The sequence below is a fragment of the Canis lupus genome, chromosome 18 (assembly GCF_048164855.1).
Source record: "Canis lupus baileyi chromosome 18, mCanLup2.hap1, whole genome shotgun sequence".
NCBI classification, from domain to species: domain Eukaryota; kingdom Metazoa; phylum Chordata; class Mammalia; order Carnivora; family Canidae; genus Canis; species Canis lupus.
In genome coordinates this window covers 1,412,908-1,435,320 of record NC_132855.1, presented here as the reverse complement: position 1 = coordinate 1,435,320, position 22,413 = coordinate 1,412,908, and the positions used below count along the sequence as shown (strand labels likewise).

Here is a 22,413-nt window from a genome sequence, read left to right as displayed (position 1 = left end):
AGTAAAATAGGGTACAAGGATTTAAGAATGTTCCTCAAGAGTCAGTGCTCCTTCCTCTACTCCCTTTCTGTATGTCTCAGAAAGTTCCAAGTACATGGCATGGAGATTGGTCACTGCCCCATGTCACAGCAGGATCTCAGTTTGTTGCCCTTAGTTTGTGCCTTACCTTTCCTTACCTTCCTTACCTTGTGCTTTTCCTTCACTAATTCTGTTTTTGCCTGAGATTTCAACAGCAGAGATCATCGAAAAGAGTAACTCGTTTTTTTGTTTTTAACCACTTTATTGAGGTATGATTGACAGGCTGTACATACACAAAATTGTTTCTGCCTCTTCAAAAGAAGCATGGATCCATCACTTTGTCCCCAAAGTTAAGACCTGGTGTCACGGAAGGAGAAGCAGTCTAGCATATTGTAGAAAGCACTGAAGACATGGGTGTGAATCCTGACTCTGCTAGATTCAGCTCTACGATCTTAAGCAAATTGGTTTAGTCTCTCAAAAAGCGGGTCTCCTCACCAGCAAAATGAGGATTTTGATACTTTGAAGGCTATTTTGAAGATTAAAGACGATGTATGTAAAATTCAGGGATTGGCAGATGTTTCACAAATACTTCTGTTAACTGTGACCTTGAGCTTCAAAGAGAACCCTGATGAAAGGGCTCGGGCTTTCTTGAGAGGGAAGTTTGCCCTCATGCCCTCGCATGGTTTGAAAAGTCTTTGCCTCACAAAGAATTTATTGACTCATTTGAGACAACGCGTGGTATAATGAAAGGAGCACCCAATTTGGAGTCAGGAGACTTAAATCTTGACCCTTCTTTCTTGCTAATTCATCTCTGTCACCCTGAGTAGGTCCCTTAAATTTTACGGGCTACCGTTTCCTCGTCTATCATGGAATGAGGCGCTAGGACAGAGGATCCAAAAGTCCCTTCTAAAATTTTCTGACCCTGAGATTCAGAGCTCACGCCAGACTAGGGCAGCAGTGAAAGCGGAGGAGAGGAACACATGGGAGCGGCTCCCTGAGGCATGTAGTTCCAGGTCAATCTGAGAGCGAGATCAAGAGAGATTAAAACTAAGTTCAGTAAGAGAAACAGAGTCGTTGCTCTTTTAAAGTACTTTGGAAATTTGGTTTCTCTCAGGATATGTTATAGAGCTCATTGGCATTAAAACCCTTGGTGCATGTAAATCACACGTTTCTAAGATCGCTTCCAATGGCACCGGGAGCCCCGGATCTTTGAACCAGAGACCATTAGGTTGAAAGAAGGAAGAAAAGATGTTATGATGGTTAAGAGGGATTCAATTGGCTGGTGTCAAGGTGGTTAATGACACCATTTTTTTTTCCTTTTGTACGTATGACCTCTACATTAGAGGCATCTATTTTCCAGGAGGGAGATTATTTTCATTATGATTCTGAGACATGTGCAAAGAGCTTCCAGCTGAGACAGACTTCCCAGAGCCCCCGTTGGGAGACTGAGCATTAAGATACATGCTGTGATTTCACCCTTGTCAGCGCAAGGAAGTACCAAGAGACGACTGGCTTCAGGCCCGTCTGCCGCCGCCCTTGCTACCAACCAGAGGAGCTGCTGCTACCTCAGTGAAAACGGATCCAGCTTTCATCTTAAATACTGATGGACATCGGACCCATGATGCACCCAACCTCAGCAATCTGGCTATGATTTTATTTTATTTTATTTTATTTTATTTTATTTTATTTTATTTTATTTTATTTTCTGTTTTATAAAAGAAATCCTATTTTATAGAATTGGATAACCATGCTATTGCTGGTATAACAGCTATTGTAAACACTTGGTCAATTTTTATTGTTGTGATACATTTTCTATTGATGATCACTGGGCAACACAGAAAATATAAACAAGAAAATAAAAGCCACCTATTATAGAATCTTCCTGAAATGGCCTTGATAGTATTTTATGTACATCCTTTCAGCCTTTTCATGTGCATGAATATGATCTTCCCAAATTGGGATAATATGCCTATTATTTGACATTGAAAAAATAATTAAGATAATATCATGAAAGTCTCCCATGACATTAAATGTTCTTTGGGGAATATGGTTGTCGGGACGAGGTAAGGGTGGAGGGGACAAAGAGAAGAAATGGAAGTGGTGAGAGCTGAATTGGGAAGTCTCGTTGGGCTGGTTTATAAAGCAGCCAGGGTCTTGTAGGCCATGCTACTGCGGAGGAGGAGGCAGAGGGTTACGGTGCAGCGTGAGCAGAAGTCACTGAACCCACCTCTCTAAACAGGGGTGAGCGAGACAGTTGAGCAGGATAACCCAGGATCCTTGCGATTCATTTATGTCATGAAGGGAGTACAGCAGAGAAGAACAGGCCATGGACTTTGGACTCAGCCATTTGGGATTTGATTCAACATCCTGAACTTAACCCATGGTGCCACCAAGACAAGTTATGTCACGCCTTATGAGGTTTCCTCATCTGTAGAACAAGGACAATCATATACATAACTTCTACTCACGATTAAATGAGATAACACACGGAAAGCTTGTGTCTTTCTGCTGGCACATATACGGTGCTCATTAAACTTTTCCATTCTTATTATCCAATTTAGGTTATAGAGGGAAAGATCATCTGTTTTCCCATAAAAGACATTCACTCCTGTTAATGGGTCTGTCAGGGACACTATTTCTCAGAAGTGAGAGCAACTTTGTGTGTATTTACTATTTCCCTTATACAGAGTTGTTCACACAGTTGGGGGGGCGGGGCTTGAGACTTTTTCCATCAGTTTGGCCACCAATCAAATATAAAGGAACAAGTGTGGTAACTTAGGGGGTGAAATGTGGATTTAGTGAAGCCAATGTCCCTTGAAGATCTTTCCCCAAGATGACGGCCCCTCGTGGCATGCATCCTCCCCAGTGCTTCCTGCCCATTTTTCTTTGTTCTTCCTCTTCCTCACCCAGCTCCCACTGGTGCCTGCCTTCTGACCATGAAGCTCCATTGCTAAAACACCCTCCTCTAGTCTCATCCTCCTCACCTATGATGAGATCCATCCTCTAACTCCCAGAAAGGCACAGATTGCCGGGCCTACGGCTCACCTCACCTACGGCTCTGCCCGGGGCAAGCTGTGTGATCTGGTGAAATGAGGAGGTAACAGTAGGGCCTATTATATAAACGTGTGTACACATATGCACACAAGTTACTTATGGCTACCCTATGTTATGTAATTTGGGGCTGCTACACACTTTCACTAAATTAAGACATTACAGAGCACTTATAAAAATAACTGATAGAGGGGATCCCTGGGTGGCTCAGCCGTTTAGAGCCTGCCTTCAGCCCAGGGCGTGATCCTGGAGTCCCGGGATCGAGTCCCGTGTCGGGCTCCCTGCATGGAGCCTGCTTCTCCCTCTGCCTGTGTCTCTGTCTCTCTCTCTCTCTGTGTGTGTGTCTATCATGAATAAATAAATAAATCTTTAAAAAAAATAACTGATAGAGAGTAAGCCCTTACATCTTAGCTATGATTTTCTTATTTTGTATAAAAATAAAAATAATAACTGTGAATCAATCCGGTACTGAATGAGATGGTCTGTCTCGAAGCACTTAGTCTTGAGCATGGCCCCGCATAGCCCTGGCCCTCAATGGCGATAGTCGTTAATCTCTGTGTCCTAGCTACAGTGAAATCCTTCCAGCTTCCCGGGTGAGTGATGCTCTGTTACGTCCAGATGCTCAGTTACATCTCTGCACACTCTGTTCTTTTTGTCTGGAACTGTCCCCCTGTGGGACCCCTGCTCATTCTTGAGGTCTTCCCTTGCACGTTGGGTCTCTGCGAAGCCAGCTCTGTCAACGGCACAGACGGGCTAGAGGCCCTTGCTGTGTGTCCCCATGGCACCCTAGCACCCTGACCGTCTCCATTCGTGGTGCAGTAACGCGCCACTCCCCGCACCCTTTGCCTCCACCCTTTACCTTATCCACGCCTTCGCCGTCCACGGTCTCAGTTACCCGCGGTCGACCTAGTCTGGAAGCAGATGACCCTCCTTCTGATTTCTTTCTCGTCAGAAGACCAGCACCAGCCTGACACCCTCACTGCCCCTCACCATACAGACGTCTCAGCATCTCACATCATCACAGGGAGCAGCGTGAGTGGAGCGCAGTCACACGTTGAGATATTCTGAGAGACCACATTCGCATAATTAGTAGAGTGTATTGTTCTAATTGTTCCACTTAATTATCACTATTATCGTTAATATCTTAGTGTGCCTTACCTTCATATTATTAAATAATCATTTAATTCATAAACTAAGCCTTACCGTGGGTGTGAGTGTGTAGGCAAAAACATCATCGATACGGGGTCAGGCACCATCTGAGGCTTCAGGCATCCGCTGCGGGTCTTGGGCCGTATTCCCCACGGATCAGGGAAGGGGTTGGCAGGACTGTGTAATCGCTGACTTTATCGTCTTTGCTCCCGACTTGGTGGCTGGCCCTGGGAGAGAAGATGCCTAGCTCCCGAAATACCACATGCATCGAATAGATAATAACAATAACAAAATTGTTTTAAAAAAATAAAGGGTAGTCATAAAGGTGAGAGGAAAACCAGGAGAGTAATTCCGTGCAACTCAGCAGGCCGCTCGGGTCTCAGGAAGGGACTGCGCGGCGGCCGGGCCTGAGAGATGTTGGCGCGCTGGGCCGTGGGGAGCCGAGCGGCCACCTGAGGGCCTGTGACTTCGGGCCGCGGGGTGCAGGGGGCAGGTTGCAAAGGGAGCACGGCCGGGCGGGAGCCGAGGAATCGCAGCAGCCAGTGTAGACGCCTCTGGCCAAAAGCGTGGCTGTGAAGCAAGAGGAGCAGGAGAAGAGCCCCTCAGCGTGCGCGTGAGCCCGTGGCTGCTGGGCACGCGTGTGCTTCCCAAGGGCGTGCATGGGTCAGGTGCAAGGTGGAATGTGTTTCCAAGGTGAGGGGAGGCGAGGCCACCGGCAGGCCTGTGAGCCCAGGGCGGGCTGGACAAGGAGCCGCTCGGGGCGGAGGTTCCTGGGACTCTGGCCTGTGCCCACGGGCAGCGGTGGTCCCCGGCTGCTGCTTACGTGGACGGTTCCCCAGGACCGTCCCTGTGCCCCCGGCCCCGGCTGGGATGGCTCCGGGCAGCCCCAGGCCCCGGCCCCGTCGCGCACAACAACTGCGGGTTTTCAAGACAACGAGGCACGGGCTCTGTGGCTCCTCGTGAAGCCCCGCGGGCCCAGCTGTGGCCGGGCCGGAGAGCAAGGCAGCAGGTGGCGCGTTCATGCCCCGACGGCGTTAGCACATCCTAGGTGTGCCACACACGGGTCTACACCCGCTGAAGCAGACTCGGGGCGGGGGCGCTCGGTGGCTGCGTTGGTCGTGACCTCAGGATCATGGGATTGCGCGGTGGCCCGGCGACCGGCCGGCCTGGAGCCTGCCTCAGTCTCCCTCGGCCTCTGCCCACCGGCCCTCTCTCCCTCTCTCTTTAAAAACAAAAATGTAGGAGATAATGATGTTGAAGTCTCGGCTTCTCATTTGGAAACTGTTGGTATCTGTTCATTTAAAAGGACAGTGGCAGGACTCAGCAGGGCATGTGGAGCTTCTATTCTAAAGAATACTGAGGACAAGGAAATGCGTCAGCCACTGTTTGCAATTTGTCACTGTCTAAACTCCTGGATGACTTTGTGAAAAAAAAAATTTACATTTTCTTAGGACACTGGAAAAGAGGAAAACTTTGGAGCAATGTTTTTCTGTTTGTTTTTGTTCTTTTTACATTAAACTGTTTTTGCTTTGAAAAATGTGATCACACGCAGAAAAGGGAAAGGTTTTTTTATCTTGTGCTTTCACTGCAGATCTTTTTTTCGATGGAGCTCTTCGAAATATTCTGGCCATAGTCTTAAAAAATTTCTCAAAATCGAAAGAAAATATTTTTACTGAGTATTCTTTGAAACTCCACTCTGATTTGGGATGGACGTACACATGTAAAATGTTCAAAAGGTACAAAATGAAATCGAGTAAAAAGTAAGTTTCCCGAGTCCCACTCGCCGAGCTCCCGCCCTAGAGGCAACTGCTATTAGGAGTCTCCTGTGTTCTTCTGGAGGTATTCTCTGCATTTATAGTTACACATGTTGACATGTTCCCCTCCATCAGCAGTAGGTTATATACATGCTCATCTATTTTGTTTTGTTTTTCTCCTGAATGGTCCTTGGACTAAGAAAGTATAAGAAAAATCCTATCAGGCATCCTCAGCAGCAGAGCCTTGGCCTCTAAGTGACCAGTGAGATCTCCACCTCCCCTCCCCTCCCCTTCCAGGCACCGTTATGCATGGAGGCTTCTGGTTTTGCCTGAGGGAGGACAAGGAAGGAATATTTTTGAGGGGCGGGGTGTCTGTGGTTGGTGCAGAGCTAAAGATGAGAGACATTTTATGACCTTAGCCTGGGTTAGATGCCCAAGGTCAGAAAAGTGGAGGATTTATGGGAAGGAGGAGATGGTCAAATGTTAATTTCTGGGAAGAAGGGCCATTTCGAGCCCTGGGGACCAAATGTGGCACACAATTGGAGAGGAGGCCATTTCCCCCCATTTCCCCTTGGAAACTAGCAATAATCCGACATTCCTCAAATCTGCAGGCAGGGAATGTGGAAAATTATAAGCCAGAGTAGCAAAGGAAGGAAAGAGCAGACACCATGTAGTTACAGACTGGTTTGTGGGCATGTGTGTGGCATCCTTTTGGGGAACTCCCAAAAATAACTTGGGGACACTCGGAGATGTGCTAATTCCTAGTCATCAAACCAGCTGGAACTCCTACCATCATATTTTGGGCGTAAGAATAGACTGCAACTTGATCTTACCCCCTCAATCTGGTGAGGCTAGAAGACTTGGATTATCCGTAAAACTGGAAATTACTAAATATACAATAGGGGCAATGCCTTGTAACAGGATGGTGGGATGGAAATCTTGATTGCAAAACAACAGATACCTCTTCCAAGCTGAAGTGCTGAGCCAGGATCGAAAAGGAAGAGACTGAGAAGCAGCAGGTCACTCTTATCAGGAATACAGAGAGGTGGAGAAAGAGCTTGAAATGTAACTTCTTCTTTTCTAAGTTTTACTTTAGTTCCAGCATAGTTAGCCTGGAGTGCTGCATTAGTTTCAGGTGTGCAGTGGAGCGAGTCAGCAGTTCCCTACAGCACCCGGTGCTCATCACAAGTGCCCTCCTTTATCCCCATCACCTATTGCACTCATCCCCCAGCCATGTTCCCTCTGGTGACCAGCAGTATGTTTTCTATAGGTAAGAATCTACTTTTTTGTCTCTCTCTCTCTCTCTCCTTTGCTCATTTGTTTTGTTTCTTAAATTCCACATATGAGTCACATCATACGGTATTTGTCTTTCTCTGGCTGGCTTATTTATTTCCCTTAGCATGATACTGTCTAGCTCCGCTCATGTTGTTGCAAATGGCCAGATTTCATTCTTTTTTTGTAAACTGAATTATATATATACACCACATCCTCTTTATTCATTAAGCTGTCAATAGACACTTGGGCCGCTTGCATATCTTGGCTCTTGTAGGTAATGCTGCAGTAAACATAGAGGTGCACATATCCCTTTGAATCAGTGTTTTGGTATTTTGGGGGTAGATACCCAGTAGTGCAATTACTGGATCATAGAGTAGTTCCATGTTTAACCCTTTGAGGACCCTCCACACTGTTTTCCACGGTGGGTGCCTCAGTTTGCATCCCCGCCAGCAGTGTAAGAGGGCTCCCCTCCCTCCACATCCTCGCCAACACCTGTTGTTTCTTACGTCGTTGACTTTAGCCATTCTGACAGGTGTGAGGTGATGTCTCCTTGTGCTTTTGATTAGCGTTCCCCTGAGGATGTATAACATTGAGCACCTTTTCATGTGTCTGTTGGCCACTGAACTATAACTCGTTAGGAGGACTTCTCAGGAGAGTTCTCCCGAGAGTCGTGCCATCTACAAGGGCAGGTTCTGAGGGGTGCCTGCCCGTCACCGTAGCCAGGCCTTTGGTCAGACCAACAGGAGAGTCTGGTACGTGTTCCCCAAGACTGGAGAATACAGTGGACTGGCATCTCATTCTCCCAGGGAGTCTCTTGGGTGATGGATGTGCTGGGTTCCAGAACAGACAAGCGGAAGAAGGGCTGTATTGGGAGCCACCAGCACTCCCAGAGTTCCCCGGGGTGAGCAACAGGTGCATGTTCTTCGTGGGTGTGCTGTGGGCCGTGGGTGAGAAGGCTTGAGCCGGGCGGGGTTCTTCTGGAGAGAAGTCGGAGGGGGGGTTGCCAGATTGCTAGGGGCTAAGGAAAGCCTAGGAGACCAGACAGCACAGGAAACCCGGGTCCAGAGAATCTCAGGCGGCTGTTTCCAAGCAATTGGGGGGGTTTTCAAAATAACCCCCACAGTCTGTTTCTCCACAGGCTCCGCTCTGGGCAGCAGCCAAGCCTCGGTAGGGCTACTCCTGCACACCCAGTCAGGGAGCTCTCGCTCCCCTTGCCCCTCCCGTGCCCCTAGCAGCACCCTCTTCGCCCCTGAACAAGCAAAGCAGGGAAGAGGAGCAGGAGAACCCAAGAGGGAAAGCTGACCGTACTGGGGCGGGGGGGGGCTGCCACCTGCAGTCACGTCCGGAACCTTGATCACCACACGGTGGGACACTTTAACGGGAGCATTTAGACTCAGACTAGGGAGCAGCTGACGGGAGCCGCGCATCCCACTCCGTCCAGGACACCGCGGCGCTCCCCGGGGCGGGGACACATGGCCCAGGTGGCGGACTCTGCCTCTTCCCCCCGTGTCCCGGAGGCTCCTCAATGTTCACGTCCCTTCAGTTAACTTCTTGCTGGCAAGGCCCCCTCCTTCCCGCCCGCTCGGGCTCCACTTCTTCCCTTCTTGCGTCCTCTCGGGGTTCCTCTGTCACCTCGGGCCCGGCCCCGGGAGCCAGGAGTTCTCCTCCCGGGAAGGCTCTTCACTCCCCGCGCGACAGTGGCCATCACCGGCGTTTGCAGCCCCTTTCTGCGGAGGGACTGTCCCGAGGGCGTTGGCCTCAGCCCGGGAGCCCACGGCCACTGCTGGCGACGGGACGGGGCGCAGCCCGAGCTGCCTCTGCTGGGAAGCACCGCGCCTTCCAGCGACCCAAACCCCGCATCGGTGCGGTGGCTTGAAGGCTCCAGCTCACAAACCCCCGCAGTTGTACACACCAGGCCCCTGCCCCTCCAGGGGCAGCTGAGCTCCCACTCCTGTCTCCACTGCAACGCCTGCAGGCCCGAGGTGGCCGCCTCTGGACACGGAGGCCAGTGACACCACCCTCCGTTAAACGAGAGGGCCAGCGTGGCGCGGGGCGTGTTGGCAAAACGCTAGTGGGACGGAGGCATTTGCCAGGTATTAACTACTACCGTGTCTGTAATCCTCACTCATTTTAATCCCAAATTTATCCGTCTCTTGGATGCCCGGGCTATTAGTTACTTCTTCCTCTTCTCCTTCTTTTCTTTCTGTTTCTTTCTTCCTGCTTCTTTTTTAGATTTTTTTTTTATTTATTCATGAGAGATACAGAGAGAGAGAGAGGCAGAGACACGGGCAGAGGGAGAAGCAGGCTCCACACAGGGAGCCCGACACGGGACTCGATCCCGGGACTCCGGGATCATGCCTCGGGCCAAAGGCAGGTGCTAAACCGTGGAGCCACCCGGGGATTCCCTCCTTCTTTCTTTCTTTTCTTTCCTTCCTGGTTCTTTATTTACACATGTTTTTCTTTCTAGGTCCAGGATTTCTTCTCAAGAACCTATATAGAAGTTTAAATGGCTTTGCAATAATAATCCAGAAAACTGTGTCCCTGTCGCACATGGGATTGAAGTCCCTTCCCACTGCCTGAAGGCTAAAGCTGTAAGATGGGAAAGACTGCAATAGGATTATAGAATATTGGATCAATAGGATTCCTTAAAACTTCTGCTTCTCTTGATTGGTATTTGCCGTTTTGTCCTTCTTTCTTATTAGTTCACTTCTGAGCACATGGAGAGGTTTTAAAAATACTACTTGTCATGACAGCTGCTTTGGACCGTCATTTCTAAATCTTTATTGACATTGGAATCCTCAGTACATTCTCTTCTCGAAGCCATGTGCCACTAGAAACTTTTTTTGGCTCCCAAGAAGACGACATTTCTCTTCATTCTTGGTAGAATCAGGATTCCAATTTGGATATTATTGATATTTTTTGCTCCCTAGTAACTGGTGGAGGAAGGAAAAACAGCATTTGGAAGAAGAATTAAGGTCCTCTAGGGAGGAACTTCACTGTGGGTGTGGCGGATAGAGAGAAGAAGGTAGACCACGTACCTCAAGAAGGTCGACCGTCGTACCTTCCCAGAGAAGCGAGCGGTACGATCATCAACCTCTGAAGGCTAACTGGTTCTCTAACCATGTTGTCAATTATTTGACTTCACAGTGTTAAAGTAGAATTTCTTATAAAGCAAAAATTGATCTATTAGGATTTGTAAACCCTTTGAGAGAGTAATAGCTTTACTTTTCAAATGACATATATCTCAAGGCAGGGGGGGTTAGGTTGTTGGCTTGATGAACGGAAGCAAATATTTTATCACTTTGATTAGCAGATATCAGAGAAATTGTAGGCAGATGGAGAAATCTTTACAATGTTTCTTTGCACTAGTCCAGGGTGCTGGGTTTTTCTTAGCCCATCGTTTAAGTTTAAATTCTACTTTGAAGGGGGAAAAAAAGCATAAATTTAACGAATACAAACTAACGATGATAAATGTCAAAAAAGCTTCCATACTTAATATTTTGTTCAAGTAGTTTTGGGTCATTTGACTCGCAGTTTTTGTTTCTCATCTGCCACACTTTGCAGCAAGAAAACTCATTAATATTCAAAGTCCCTTCAATTGCTTCCTCCTACTTTCCAAAATATGTTCCATTCAAAATCTCTGTAGTCAAGCAGACATGAGGAAGAAAGAGAGTTTCTACGGTGTTTTTAAAAGCTGATTTGTGGCAAAATCATTTAATTTTTTTGTTGTTGTTCAAGCCCCAAAAAGGAGTATCTAGAGAAAATTTCCTGAGCCATGAAAGTCTCCCAAGGGGAACTAGTGAGGTGAAGAACAGCTCCTCAAAGAGTCCCACCCTCTCCTGTCACAGGAGGGTCACAAGATGTTCCACCCGGACTCAGGTAAACTGAGGCTCAAGCCTTCCCCTACAAAGATACCCTTGAGGTCACCAGGGCGTCGTCACAGAGTCTTTCCCCTGAACCCTTCTTGGTAAAAAAGCTACTTAGAAACTTGTTTCAGCATGACAGGACACATAGGCTAAATACATTTTCATGAAACTGGGCCTTAGGTCCTTCTACTAGTACCTTTTATGTTGTTTATAACTATGGTAACTGGTAATAAACTATTATCCATTCCTTCCTCCTGACTCCAGTGTCATGACCAGCTTACTACTTTGAATTCTCCTATTTGCTACTCCCGTTTTCTCACTGGCTATCACTGGGATTTTTCAAAGCTACGCTTTGAAAAAATCATAACCAAGACTAAGTTCAAGTAATTTTAAGTTTATAATATGTATTCCTACACATGCTACGCCAGCTCAAATGTCAATACTCAAATGAAAAATGAAGAGTTAAAAGTACTTTAAATACAAGCAAAACCAAGTTCCAAGGTTCATAGTTTTCAACAGTTTGCAGAAACAACCACTCTTTCCTTCCTTTGTAAATTGTTTCTTCCAAACCTTGATATTGTGAGACAATTAACATGCAGACTAGTTTACATTTGAGGACACTGCTCCTATCCTTTAGTCAAAGGATCCGCTAATGAAGGGAGAATGTATATTCCTTAACTGGCTAGAGCTGTTCGTGTAGGACGATATGTATCCATATTTTTTGCCTGTTGTTATTCTCATTTTTAAGTCAAACTTTGTAATGTTATGAACATTTAGAAACACGTAATTTGTCAAGTCAAATAAGACATATTAAAAATAAGCAGTGCCTTGCTACCTCTTTCTTCTCCTCTGATTTTGTTCAGAAACGAAGCAAACCCAAGACCGAATCTTGACAACCGAATGGCTGCTTAGTTCACCACAGCGTTAGGGGTACCGAGGCAGATGAGGGTCCTCTGGTCTCCTTCCTCTAAGTAGATCAACAAATAAATTACCAGACTAAAAATATCCCCTTCTATTGTTTTAGTTTTTCGTGGAGATTCCTTTCCATCTCTTTCTACATTTTTTGCAGTATTTTATTACCTGTAGAAGGAAAAAGCAGCTTTACGAGAGTAATTTTTAGTGTGTTGTATTTGTAAAATCCATGGCGAGGCGAGTCAGCAGGAGTTGGCTGACTACGCTTTGCCGTGGCCATGAGAATCGAGGAGCTGCTAATTCTTCGTAATTGTTATAAATTTCCTGGCCCACATCAATAATTCTGTATTCAGTCAACGGTGCCCATACCACCCATTGAGAAGCCCCGCTCCAGGAGGGACACCCCTTAAGTCTGTTTTGAATAACAGTAGACTTCAGAGAATGGGTGGAACATATGAGTTGAAGGGCTGACTCTGTGAATCAGAACTTCAGGAAACCACAGTGAATTATCTGGCAATTAAACATATCCCATTGATAGAGCCTGAATCTAGATCAGCCTCAGGCCTTTGCTTTAGGACTGGCAAAACAGCCCCTGGATGTCCAAAGGGTTTTGTTCTATGGCCATGGTTCCCACCTACCGCCTTCTTCTATAATCCTCTTTCAGTGGGAGGTGGTATCAGAAATACACTTCCGCTACCATGCATTAGAAAGCAATAGAGTTCACGATGTTTATCCTGTGTCTTCTGAAACCAAGCGTCTCCCATTCTAAGACTTTCAAACAAAATTCAAAACAGTGGCCTTGGAGCAGAATTTCAAGGGAGGCCCCTACAAAGCCCGCCAACTCCATGGTTTCCAGTAAAAGGAACTCCTGCTCCAGTCTTTTGAAACCTGGTTCAAGTAAAATACCATTCTCATACCAGGGTTTGAATCACATTTCCTCTGTCCACACAGCTTCTATAGTCTTGCCAGAGAGAGCATTTACCCCTCTGCTTCCTGATTAAAAAAAAAAAAAAAAAAAAAAATCTGGCTGGCCTATTTTTAATATGCTAATTATCTCCATCTGTAAGTGCTTCCTAGCCTCTTTGGCTTTTCTTGGCCCAACCTCAAATCCCAACATCTCTTCCAAGGGAAAAAAATGGGTATCCGCCTTACGGCCAGAAGCCAAGGTGCATAAAGAGAGAATTGAACCCTTCAAAAACTAAACCCAAATATGGCGCAAATTGGCAATCAGAGTTTTAAGACTAAACATTTTTAAAGATTATCAACTTTACGTGAACTTACTCTCTTTCACTTGGTTCCCAAGAAGAACAGTTCCCCAAGATATTTATTTATTTATTTATTTATTTATTTATTTATTTATTTATTTATTTATTTTATTTTCCCCAAGATATTTAAATCATTGATACTTTTTCATGATACTTCCCCAGATACACAAGAGAGTCGGGATGAACACATTTACGTGAAGCAGTAGATGCCACGAGGTTAGGTCTCGAGGCTTTCTAGGACCATAACTGTTTTGTTCGTGGACCATATGTTTAGCCATAAAGATTACATGAGCTATCTCACATGAAACCTCATACTGTGTGATGAGGGAAATAAGAACATCTTTGAAAAATGAAGTAAACTTTCAAAAGAATATGTTTTCTTTGGCCCCTGGGAATTTGTTTTAAAAATTGAGAGAGGAGGGATGAAAGCCACGCTCCACCAATGCTAGCAGAAGTGGCACGTCATGCTTTCTGTTTGGGTAGGAAGTGGTTGGATTAAGGTCAGCACTTGTATAATTTCCTGACAGATGTGTAAGGACAATCATCTCAAAAACGTCTCCGTAACCACTTCATGAGAAGCGTGCTTTTGTTTCCCTACCAGTATTTTTAGAAGTTGAGGAATATTTTTTTGTGTGTTTTAACTGCTTAAAAATCTTCAAAAATCCACACAATCTTCACATACCTTGCCATTTTCACTTTCCCCCCCAAGGACTGGTTTTGGCACTTAGCCAGAACAAATTCCTGGGGGCAGATGCTATCGGTCAGGAGAAAAAAGTAAAACAAGGTAGAAAACAGAGCCCAAAGCGACAAAGACTCACGTCTTGACCCAACTGTGGTCAGGGCCCTAAGAGCCTGCTTGACTGGGCCTCCTCGTTGGCCTGCCTTTAGCAAGAATCTTGCTGAATCCCTTTAGTGAGAATCCCTCCCCTTGATGTTTGATCAAACACCTCATCCGTTGTCCTTGGCATTTAAGTCTTGGTGTCCCTGTGGCAACAATCCTGTTAAGCCAGTTTAACAAGAATTCCCTGCCCTTGACGTCTCTCTGAGTAATTTTCTACCTGTTGGAGCTGCCTTTGCTGTTTTCAAAGTTGAACTCAACTCCTCTCCCTGTTGTGATGGTCTTGCCCAAAGCCTTCCTTATAATTTTTTTTAAAAAGATTTTATTTATTTATTCATGAGAGAGACAGAGAGACAGAGAGAGAGAGAGAGAGGCAGAGAGAGACAGGCAGAGACACAGGCAGAGGGAGAGAGAGAAGCAGGGAGCCCAACGTTGGACTCGATTCCAGGTCTCCAGGATCATGCCCTGGGCTGAAGGCTGTGATAAACTGCTGAGCTACCCGGGCTGCCCCCTTCCTTACCATTTTTAACAAGTTCAGAATAATTTTTCTTTTTTTTTTTTTTTAATAATTTTTCTTTAACAAGGGATATGAGTAGGACTTAAGACTGGAATGAACATTGTGAATTTAAAGGTCCCCAAAACTACAAATTGTCATCCAAATAAATATTTACTGAATAAATTTTGAAATATTCTCCTTAAAATTATTGTTTCTAATATTTACTGTTTAAATAATCAGTTAACTAAGATGTCTTACCTCGGCACACTCTACTGTCATCCCGAATGTAACAGCTGCTGTAACTTTACCATACTTTTGACAATTAATCATTTTCTAAAATGGTTTCTAAAAATATAACCAAAAAAAACCATATTCTGTTGCATATATGCAAAAAAATGTGTGCGTGATTACAAGAAAGAAAATCAGTAAGAAAAAAGCTTTAAAAGCAATAGGTAAAAAAAGAAAATAAAGCAATAGGGAAGGATAAAGGCAAGTTAAGGCACTTTTTTCTTTTGAAGTTTCTTTTGTTAACTAGACTTATTGTAGTGATCATTTCACAATATATAGGAGTTTGGAATCATTCTGTTGTACACCTGAGACGAATATAATGTTATATGTCAATCACACCTCAAAAATTGTGTGCAATTTATGCACAAAAACTATTTGTACATAAATTTATATATATATAAATAAACCATGAACCTGAGTACTTATGAGATTGTATTCATAATGGGCAGGTCATTAAGCTCCTCCAAGCTTCACTTAGTCCCATTTCCCCTCAAGCCAGAGCCCTTAAGTGGGACACGGCAAATACGACATTGATCGAGGCCTGGTGTTGTACATGAATAATTTGAGCGAATTTTTCATCGTATTTACTTTGTGTTTCAAGTTTTGTTTTAACGTAAAAGGTAAGGCTTTCAATAATTGACCCTGGAGTAAACTTACCATGTTTATTTTGGTCTTAGAGCGCCCTCGGTCCCACTGCCACCTACTGCAGCTTGAGAAGCAGGACAGGAGACGCAGGCTATGTAAGCGTAGGAAACCAGACGACACAGCGCGCGACACCCGCTCTCCTTCCAGTTACCTAAGAAATACATGAATATGCACTTACTGCAAAAGCTCCAGTTACCTGCTTTTTACGTCACCTCTCCTTCCCAGAGAAAGCCACCGTAAACAATTCAGTATTACTTTAGAGGTTCTTAAGTGGATTCTACATGTATACGTAATTTCCTTTGTCGCATAAATAGCGGATTGAACTGTCCGCTGGCTAACACGAGGTGTTTTTCTCTTAGTCTTTCTGAAAGAACGGTCTACTGTAATACAGTAGTCTTTCTAAAAAGCTAAATTGCCTTGACTCACTTTGGTTTTCAATCCACATTTATGACAAAAGTCACATTCAGAAGTAATGGGCAGATGAATTTAAGGAGTAAACGCTAACCCTGGGAGAACCTGTCCGCTAATATCTATGCATTAGATAATTTAGATGCCGTGGTATCTAATTTTAAAAATATAAATGCCACTATATTTCTGCTTTTATTTGACTTTGTAATGAGAAACTTAAATGGATCTTTCCAAAATGAGCTCTTAATTGCCTTGGTAGCCTCCCCTTGCTCTTGGTAATAACAAATCCGTTATCCTAAAAGCGGCAAATGTCAGGGAGCTAGAATTGGGGTCCAGCTTTAAAACTGCTTGAAATTCTGTCCTGGGATTTTGTGTTTCCATTTTTCCTCACGGCTATAGTTTAAAATATTTATTGGACTTAAAAATTGGCTACGTTGCCTGCGGAACCTGGAACCCAGAGATACCAGCCACCAAAGAAAAGAGGAAATGAGCAGCGGGGCGAGAAGTCCTGTACATGAACTGGGGCCGCGGCTGTGTCCATAGTGGGCTTGCCTGACTAGACTTAGATTCAGATTTGTCCTGTCCTTTTTATTGTTCCTTAAATTTAGCAAGATATACATTTCCTCCAGCTATAACCTAAATCATCTGGGGCACATCAATTTGGTCTGAGGTCATACAAGGCGATGCAGCCATAATAGGTTTTTGCAAACGTACTGAATTATGTTTTCATGACCACTGAGGGTTCTGGAACTAGTTAATTCACTGCATTTGTCATCAAGCTGAAGGAATTCTTTAGGAGCTTTACAATGTTTGGGGGCTTTTTTTTTTTTTTTAAAGAAAAAAATCCTTTTATTATAAAGTAATGCATGCTAACTATATAAAATTTGGAAATAGGCGAAAAGTAAAAGCTATAATTCTGCTATTTAGTGATAATTCTTCTTGGAAGATATTGTTGAAAACCTATCCAATGGCCATTTATATTTTTTTCTCATGAAAAGTAAACCAGATTAGAAGTAACAGTATGCCCAGCCTCAGGGGATGACCATATTAGTCTAAAGGAAGCATGAGCAATACCATTATTTTCCCCATGTTTAAGCATGTGACTCTTTTCTGACCTGGGTGCTGTTGGGGAAGCGTTCAGAGGGCCATGGCAAGATTTTGCTTCCTAAAGGATTGCATTTTAGGGAAAGGCCCCTTGTGCTAATGCCATTGTACATCCTTTTTTGAATCTAGTCCTCTGAGTATGTAAGGCTTGGAACTGCAGCAGTCATTTTGCAACCATGAGGCAACAATTTGAAGGTCAAAACTAATATGCCAAGTGCAACATAAAAGAAGCCTAGAAAGAACTCTGATCATTGCTAATAAAGTTGAGCTGTTGAACAAATACATCATAGACTTTTGTTAAATTAATAATATTTTTCTGTTTTTAGTAGCTGTTAACTGAGTACTCTTAATAAACCCTGATTCATTCAAACTCATGTACCGACTATGAGCACTCTTGATGTGTTTCCTTTCATACTGTTAAAGTAAAATAAAAGGGAGACAAAACCATTTTAAGACACGTAAGCGAAATATATTTTAGTGTATTTCGTAGATACAAGTGAAACTTAGATTTTTCCTATAAATGCTTCTGATAATCATAAATGAAACTAAAGTCGGTTTTCCCAAAATGGGATAAGAGAATCACTTTTAACTAATCCCTGCCATCTGGAAACCTCCATTGTAATAACCAGTAATTATGAGTGTTAGAGCAATGTCCTCCTCTGTCACTGTTAGCCACCCTGAAATGTCCTGCCTCTGAACTTTATGCCACTTTTAGGTTTGAAGTCTCTTGTTTGCAAAGCTTTTTTTTTCCCTGCTCAATAAAATATTCATACCAAAAAAGCTCTCTGAATCTTCTTTTGACAGTATACAAATACTTTTAAAATATGGAATTGTACGAAACACAGCTTTTGTATTCTGTTTCTCCCCCTCCCACCTCCCCTGGAATAGTATCCTAAGTCAATAAATATTCTTTAAAAACATAATTCTTAAAAATTTGGTTACAATATTCCATCCTACTGATATATACTTATGTTTGACCATACCTTAATTGTTGGAAAACTTGGCTATTCTTTGAAAATATATATGACAAATATTTTGATAAAAAAAATTCTTGCACCAATTTTTTCTTTTTTAAAAAACCAGACTCTAAATTTTTGCTATGCAATACGTTCCTAGAAGTGGATGCTTCTGCTCTTTGTTATATACGACCCTATTGCATTTATGCTGTTTGAGGCGGAGCATCTAAGGAGTAGATTGACTTGTTTTCTCTTTCGCTTCAACACCACTTGGTCATACTCTCCTCTCTGAAGTCAATGTTTGTTACCAACATTTGCGGTGACACAGCCCACAGGCCTGCACAGTCCTCACGGACAGCTGCCTTTTGTTTCTAGAATACAAGGCAAGAGATAGAGATAATTGTGTCTCCGAGGACTGGATGGTGTTTATCAGTAGAATAAGAGCTTAGAATCGCAGGCTGTGCTGTGGTAGCATTGAACAATTCCCAGAAACACGGGCCCCCAGTTGTTCTCTAATACATCCGCTATTTTGCTTGTGTTTGTGATGCAGGACCACCTGAAGTACAGGATCCAGGCAGGCATGTATGTGAGTATACTTTTGAATAAAGGCCACTCACTGTTCTAAACTAGAGAAAAAAGACATTTTAACTTTAAGTATTCAAGCAATACTTAATTTAAGGGATTTCGTCCATAACTGTATGTGTGTGGAGGCACACGGAGTTTGAATTCTTCGTGTCCTTTTTATCTGTGATGATTGATGCCTCCTGGATAGGTTCATCCTATTGAAATGATTATTGGGAATTCATAATGGGCTCTCTTGATGGAAATTGATGTATAATAATTTATGCACACACGTGAGTAAACATGAAAGGAAAAGCCAGCGTGGATTCAAGCACCAAATGGCTTCTGTATGAAACCTCATCCCATAACGGACTGATTCTGGAATGACACAATTACCAAAGCCGCGGTGACACATTCCGATGGTCTCTTTGCTAGAGCTTCAGTTTTCACAAGATTTGTTGTAGTCTTCGGTGCCATTATTCAGTACGCATGATCTCATTATCTGTTAGATTGATCAAAACATTAAAGACTAGTGTTTTGTATTACTACACATTTTTATGGAAGTAGAATAAATTTAAATAATGTTATGGCTATATGCGGCTTATATTGATGGCATTTGTGGCTCGTTTGTAGAAAAATTCGTACTCAGTGCAAAATCAACTCCTTCTCTGTTAATATATTCCTGCTTATTGATCTTGTGGGAAGTTTATCATATTCACTCAGAGCAAGGAAGCTGAGTGTAAATGAATGGATATGGGGATGTAGGAATCCAAGAACTTGATATTTAGTTGTGGTTCTGCCACCAATTATGATTTGGCCCGAGTCTCCACATCCATCTCATGAACTGCTCTGGTGAAGTAGTTTTCTGCATGATTCCCCCAAGTAACCTGAATAACCAGGTTGTAAGGGAAGGAATTTGAGGACTAGGCAATCAAGTTGAGTAATAAGGAAATGAAAGTAATCTAAAAAACTCCTAGGTGACGTGCTGAGCTGCTAGGGAAATCAGTCAGTAGAGCAGAAAGGTCTGCCACAATCTGCCATCACTGTCAGATGTTCTTGTCCATAAAAGCAGAAAAAAGCCCTCAACCTCCCTCAATTCAGAAAGGTCACATCTATTACCTGTGGCAATGCTGCTAAGCATCCAATCTGGAAATTTTTTTCTATATATGGAGCTGCCGTTTTACGTGCCAGCCAGTTTGTTTCTTTTCATATCTTATAACTATCTCCACTGAATGTAGGATAGATGTAGAATTACCCGGTTGGAAGATAGATTAGAAAAGTGGCAGAAAAATGCTCACCTATTGGAAGTGATAGAGGGAAATAAAATGGCAACTGTCACCTCTGGCCGTCCAACAGTCACGCGCTACATTTTGTTGTAGAGACAGTCAGTAAAAGTGAGTCAGGAGCACCCGCAGGAGAGTAAGTTAATGCGAAACAGCGTGGGGTCACTGACCACTAGAGAACTGCAGAGGGATACCAGACGAGATCCAGGCACCTTGCTCCTCATCTGTTAGAGCCACACAGGTAATCACAGGGCCACGACAGCTGACGAAGCTTATTTTAGCACAGATATACAACGTGAGTGCTTTACACACGCATACACAGAGCTTCAAATGTCCAATAATAAGAATTAACAACCATGGAGTATGGTCGCGTGCCAAGCGTCAGGCTAAGCACTCAGAGCAGTCTTTTGAAGAGGGTTCCCCTACCTCCACTTCACCGTTTAGAGCACGGATGCTTAAGGAAGAAAAAAAAATGACCCTCCTGGGAACACACTATTAATGAACTGTCAATTAGGATTAAAATTCCAAGTCTGTTTGCCTCTAGGTCTCTAGCCCTTAACATTGATAGGATACGGGGTTCTCGATTTGCTCTCCAGAGAACCTGCACCTAAAATGCTGTTTCCAGGGGCGCCCGGGGGGGAGGGGGGGCTGGGTGCAGCCGGCGAGTATCTGACTCTTTGTTTCAGCCCAGGTCACAATCTCCGGGTCGTGGGAGAGACAACCATCAGGCTTCACACTCAGTTTGCTTGAGATTCTCTCTCGCCCTCCCCCTCTGCTCTTCCCACTCATGCTCTCTCTCAAATACATAAATAAACCTTTTTAAAACGTGTTACTTCTATCACTTGCCAACCTCCTTAGCTTCCTTTATTTTTCCTTCATGGTATTTGCCATTATTATATAATTTATGTTATCAGATGCCTTATACTTTCCATTATTATACAGATCATCTGTATTATCATCTACTGTTCCCGTGTACGTATTGTGAACCCCCATCCCCTCCATTCTGTCCGCCACTGTGCTTTGTCCCCTGCCGACCTCCTGGGCTCTGAACGGAACCTGGCACAGCGTAAGTGCAAATACGTATTTTGGGGGCTACATCTACGCGTGGTAACCTGGTAACAGGACAGTCACAGTAGCTAAATTTTTTTTTCACAGTCGGGGGTTTTAGTTTTCCTTTATCTGGTATTTGCGTTACTTGAAGCTCTTGCAGTCACTTTTTTTAACTTATCAACTCTACTTTTAACGTTAGTAGATTAGGTGAGTGACACCTAGAGAAAGAATAAACGTCAGATAAAACTTGTGGAACATATTTTAAAAACAGGCTGAAAAATTTTGCCCTAAGTGGAAGCTAATAAGCTGACATTAGTTCAAAACATTTCACAGGATGAGCAAGAAAATGAGTAATTGGGCTTTGACCAGAGACACAGAAGGTCACTTTACTGGAAAATGCTTTGCAAAACTTTTCTCAGAAAACTGCTTTATCATTTGAAATTTGAAGTGTTAGGCGGTAGCTTCTGTGTTCCACTTCAGAGATAACGAGCTCATCTTGCCATTCCGCAAAGATATTTGCTTGACAGCTTTCATTTCTGTTGCCAGAAGTATATTTTTTAAATGCTTTGTGCTGTAGCTTCTGCACTCTTCAAGGTGATGAGGCAAAAGGAAAAAGTACCTTTGTGTGTTTTTGACAGCAGTGGAATCAGCCTCAAGAAAATTTAATAAATCAGGCACAATAGGAATGCGGCAATAGTCATGTTTTTCCTTTACTGCCGTCTGCCCCGACCCTGAACTTCTAAGCCAGCCTGGCTCACGGACGTCGGGGTCCCCGTGGGAGAGAAGGGCCCCCTGTTCGCAGGAGCCGCCTGGGCCCTGTCTTGCCCCCCCCCCCCGTCCCCCAGGCCCCCCAGCATCAGTCCTGCTCATCCTCCCGCTTCCTCAGAGGCACACCTTCTCCTGCGTCCCTGCTCACCTCTGCTCGTGAAGACCGAGTGCCCTGGAGGAGCCGGGCCTTGGGCGCTGGGTGCAGCGCTGGATCACGTCGAGGTCGGGTCCCTGGGGCGCTGGGGGCTGCGCTGACCTCGGCGGTTCGGCTCCGGGATGCGCGTCCTCGTAACGTCCAAGCACAGGGCGCGAGCGTCAGGTCCCTGCTCGGCGGGGGAGCTCGGGCTGCAGGGGGGTGGGGGGAGGGGAGCCCTCAGGCCTCAGCGAGGCAGCGCTGCAAGAGGTGAAGTCCGGGGCCACGCAGGTCGGCCTCACGGAGCAAGTGGCGCCCTCCCCGGCCATGAGGCGCGCGGGGCAGCAGGCCAGGCAGGGGTGCGGGCGTAGGGCGAGCCTCAGGGAGCATGCTCCACTGTCCAGCTGGGGGGCAGGGGTGCGGGCGCGGGGCGAGCCCTCGGGGTGCATGCTCCAGTGCCCAGCTGGGGCCGGGGAGCACCACCGGGGGCAGGGGTGCGGGCGCGGGGCGAGCCCTCGGGGCGCATGCTCCACTGCGGACACGTGGCCGGGGGAGCACCGCGGGGGGACAGGGGTGCGGGCGCAGGGCGAGCC

The 22,413-nt window shown here is 44.9% G+C and overlaps 1 long non-coding RNA gene across 3 annotated transcripts; it reads right to left on the bottom strand.

Annotated features, from left to right (window-relative positions):
- Positions 1-222: 222 nt before the first annotated feature.
- Positions 223-22,031, bottom strand: LOC140608562 (uncharacterized). Of its 3 annotated transcripts, XR_012010539.1 has the most exons (6): positions 21,836-22,031; positions 18,983-19,088; positions 15,570-15,708; positions 3,929-4,133; positions 2,246-2,446; positions 223-1,037 (listed from the first exon to the last, which is right to left on the bottom strand). It is a non-coding gene; the product is annotated as an uncharacterized lncRNA (long non-coding RNA). The 3 variants fall into 3 exon arrangements; XR_012010538.1 differs by lacking the exon at positions 2,246-2,446 and having other exon boundaries at positions 21,836-22,028; XR_012010540.1 differs by lacking the exon at positions 223-1,037 and having other exon boundaries at positions 1,778-2,446; positions 21,836-22,030.
- Positions 22,032-22,413: the final 382 nt, after the last annotated feature.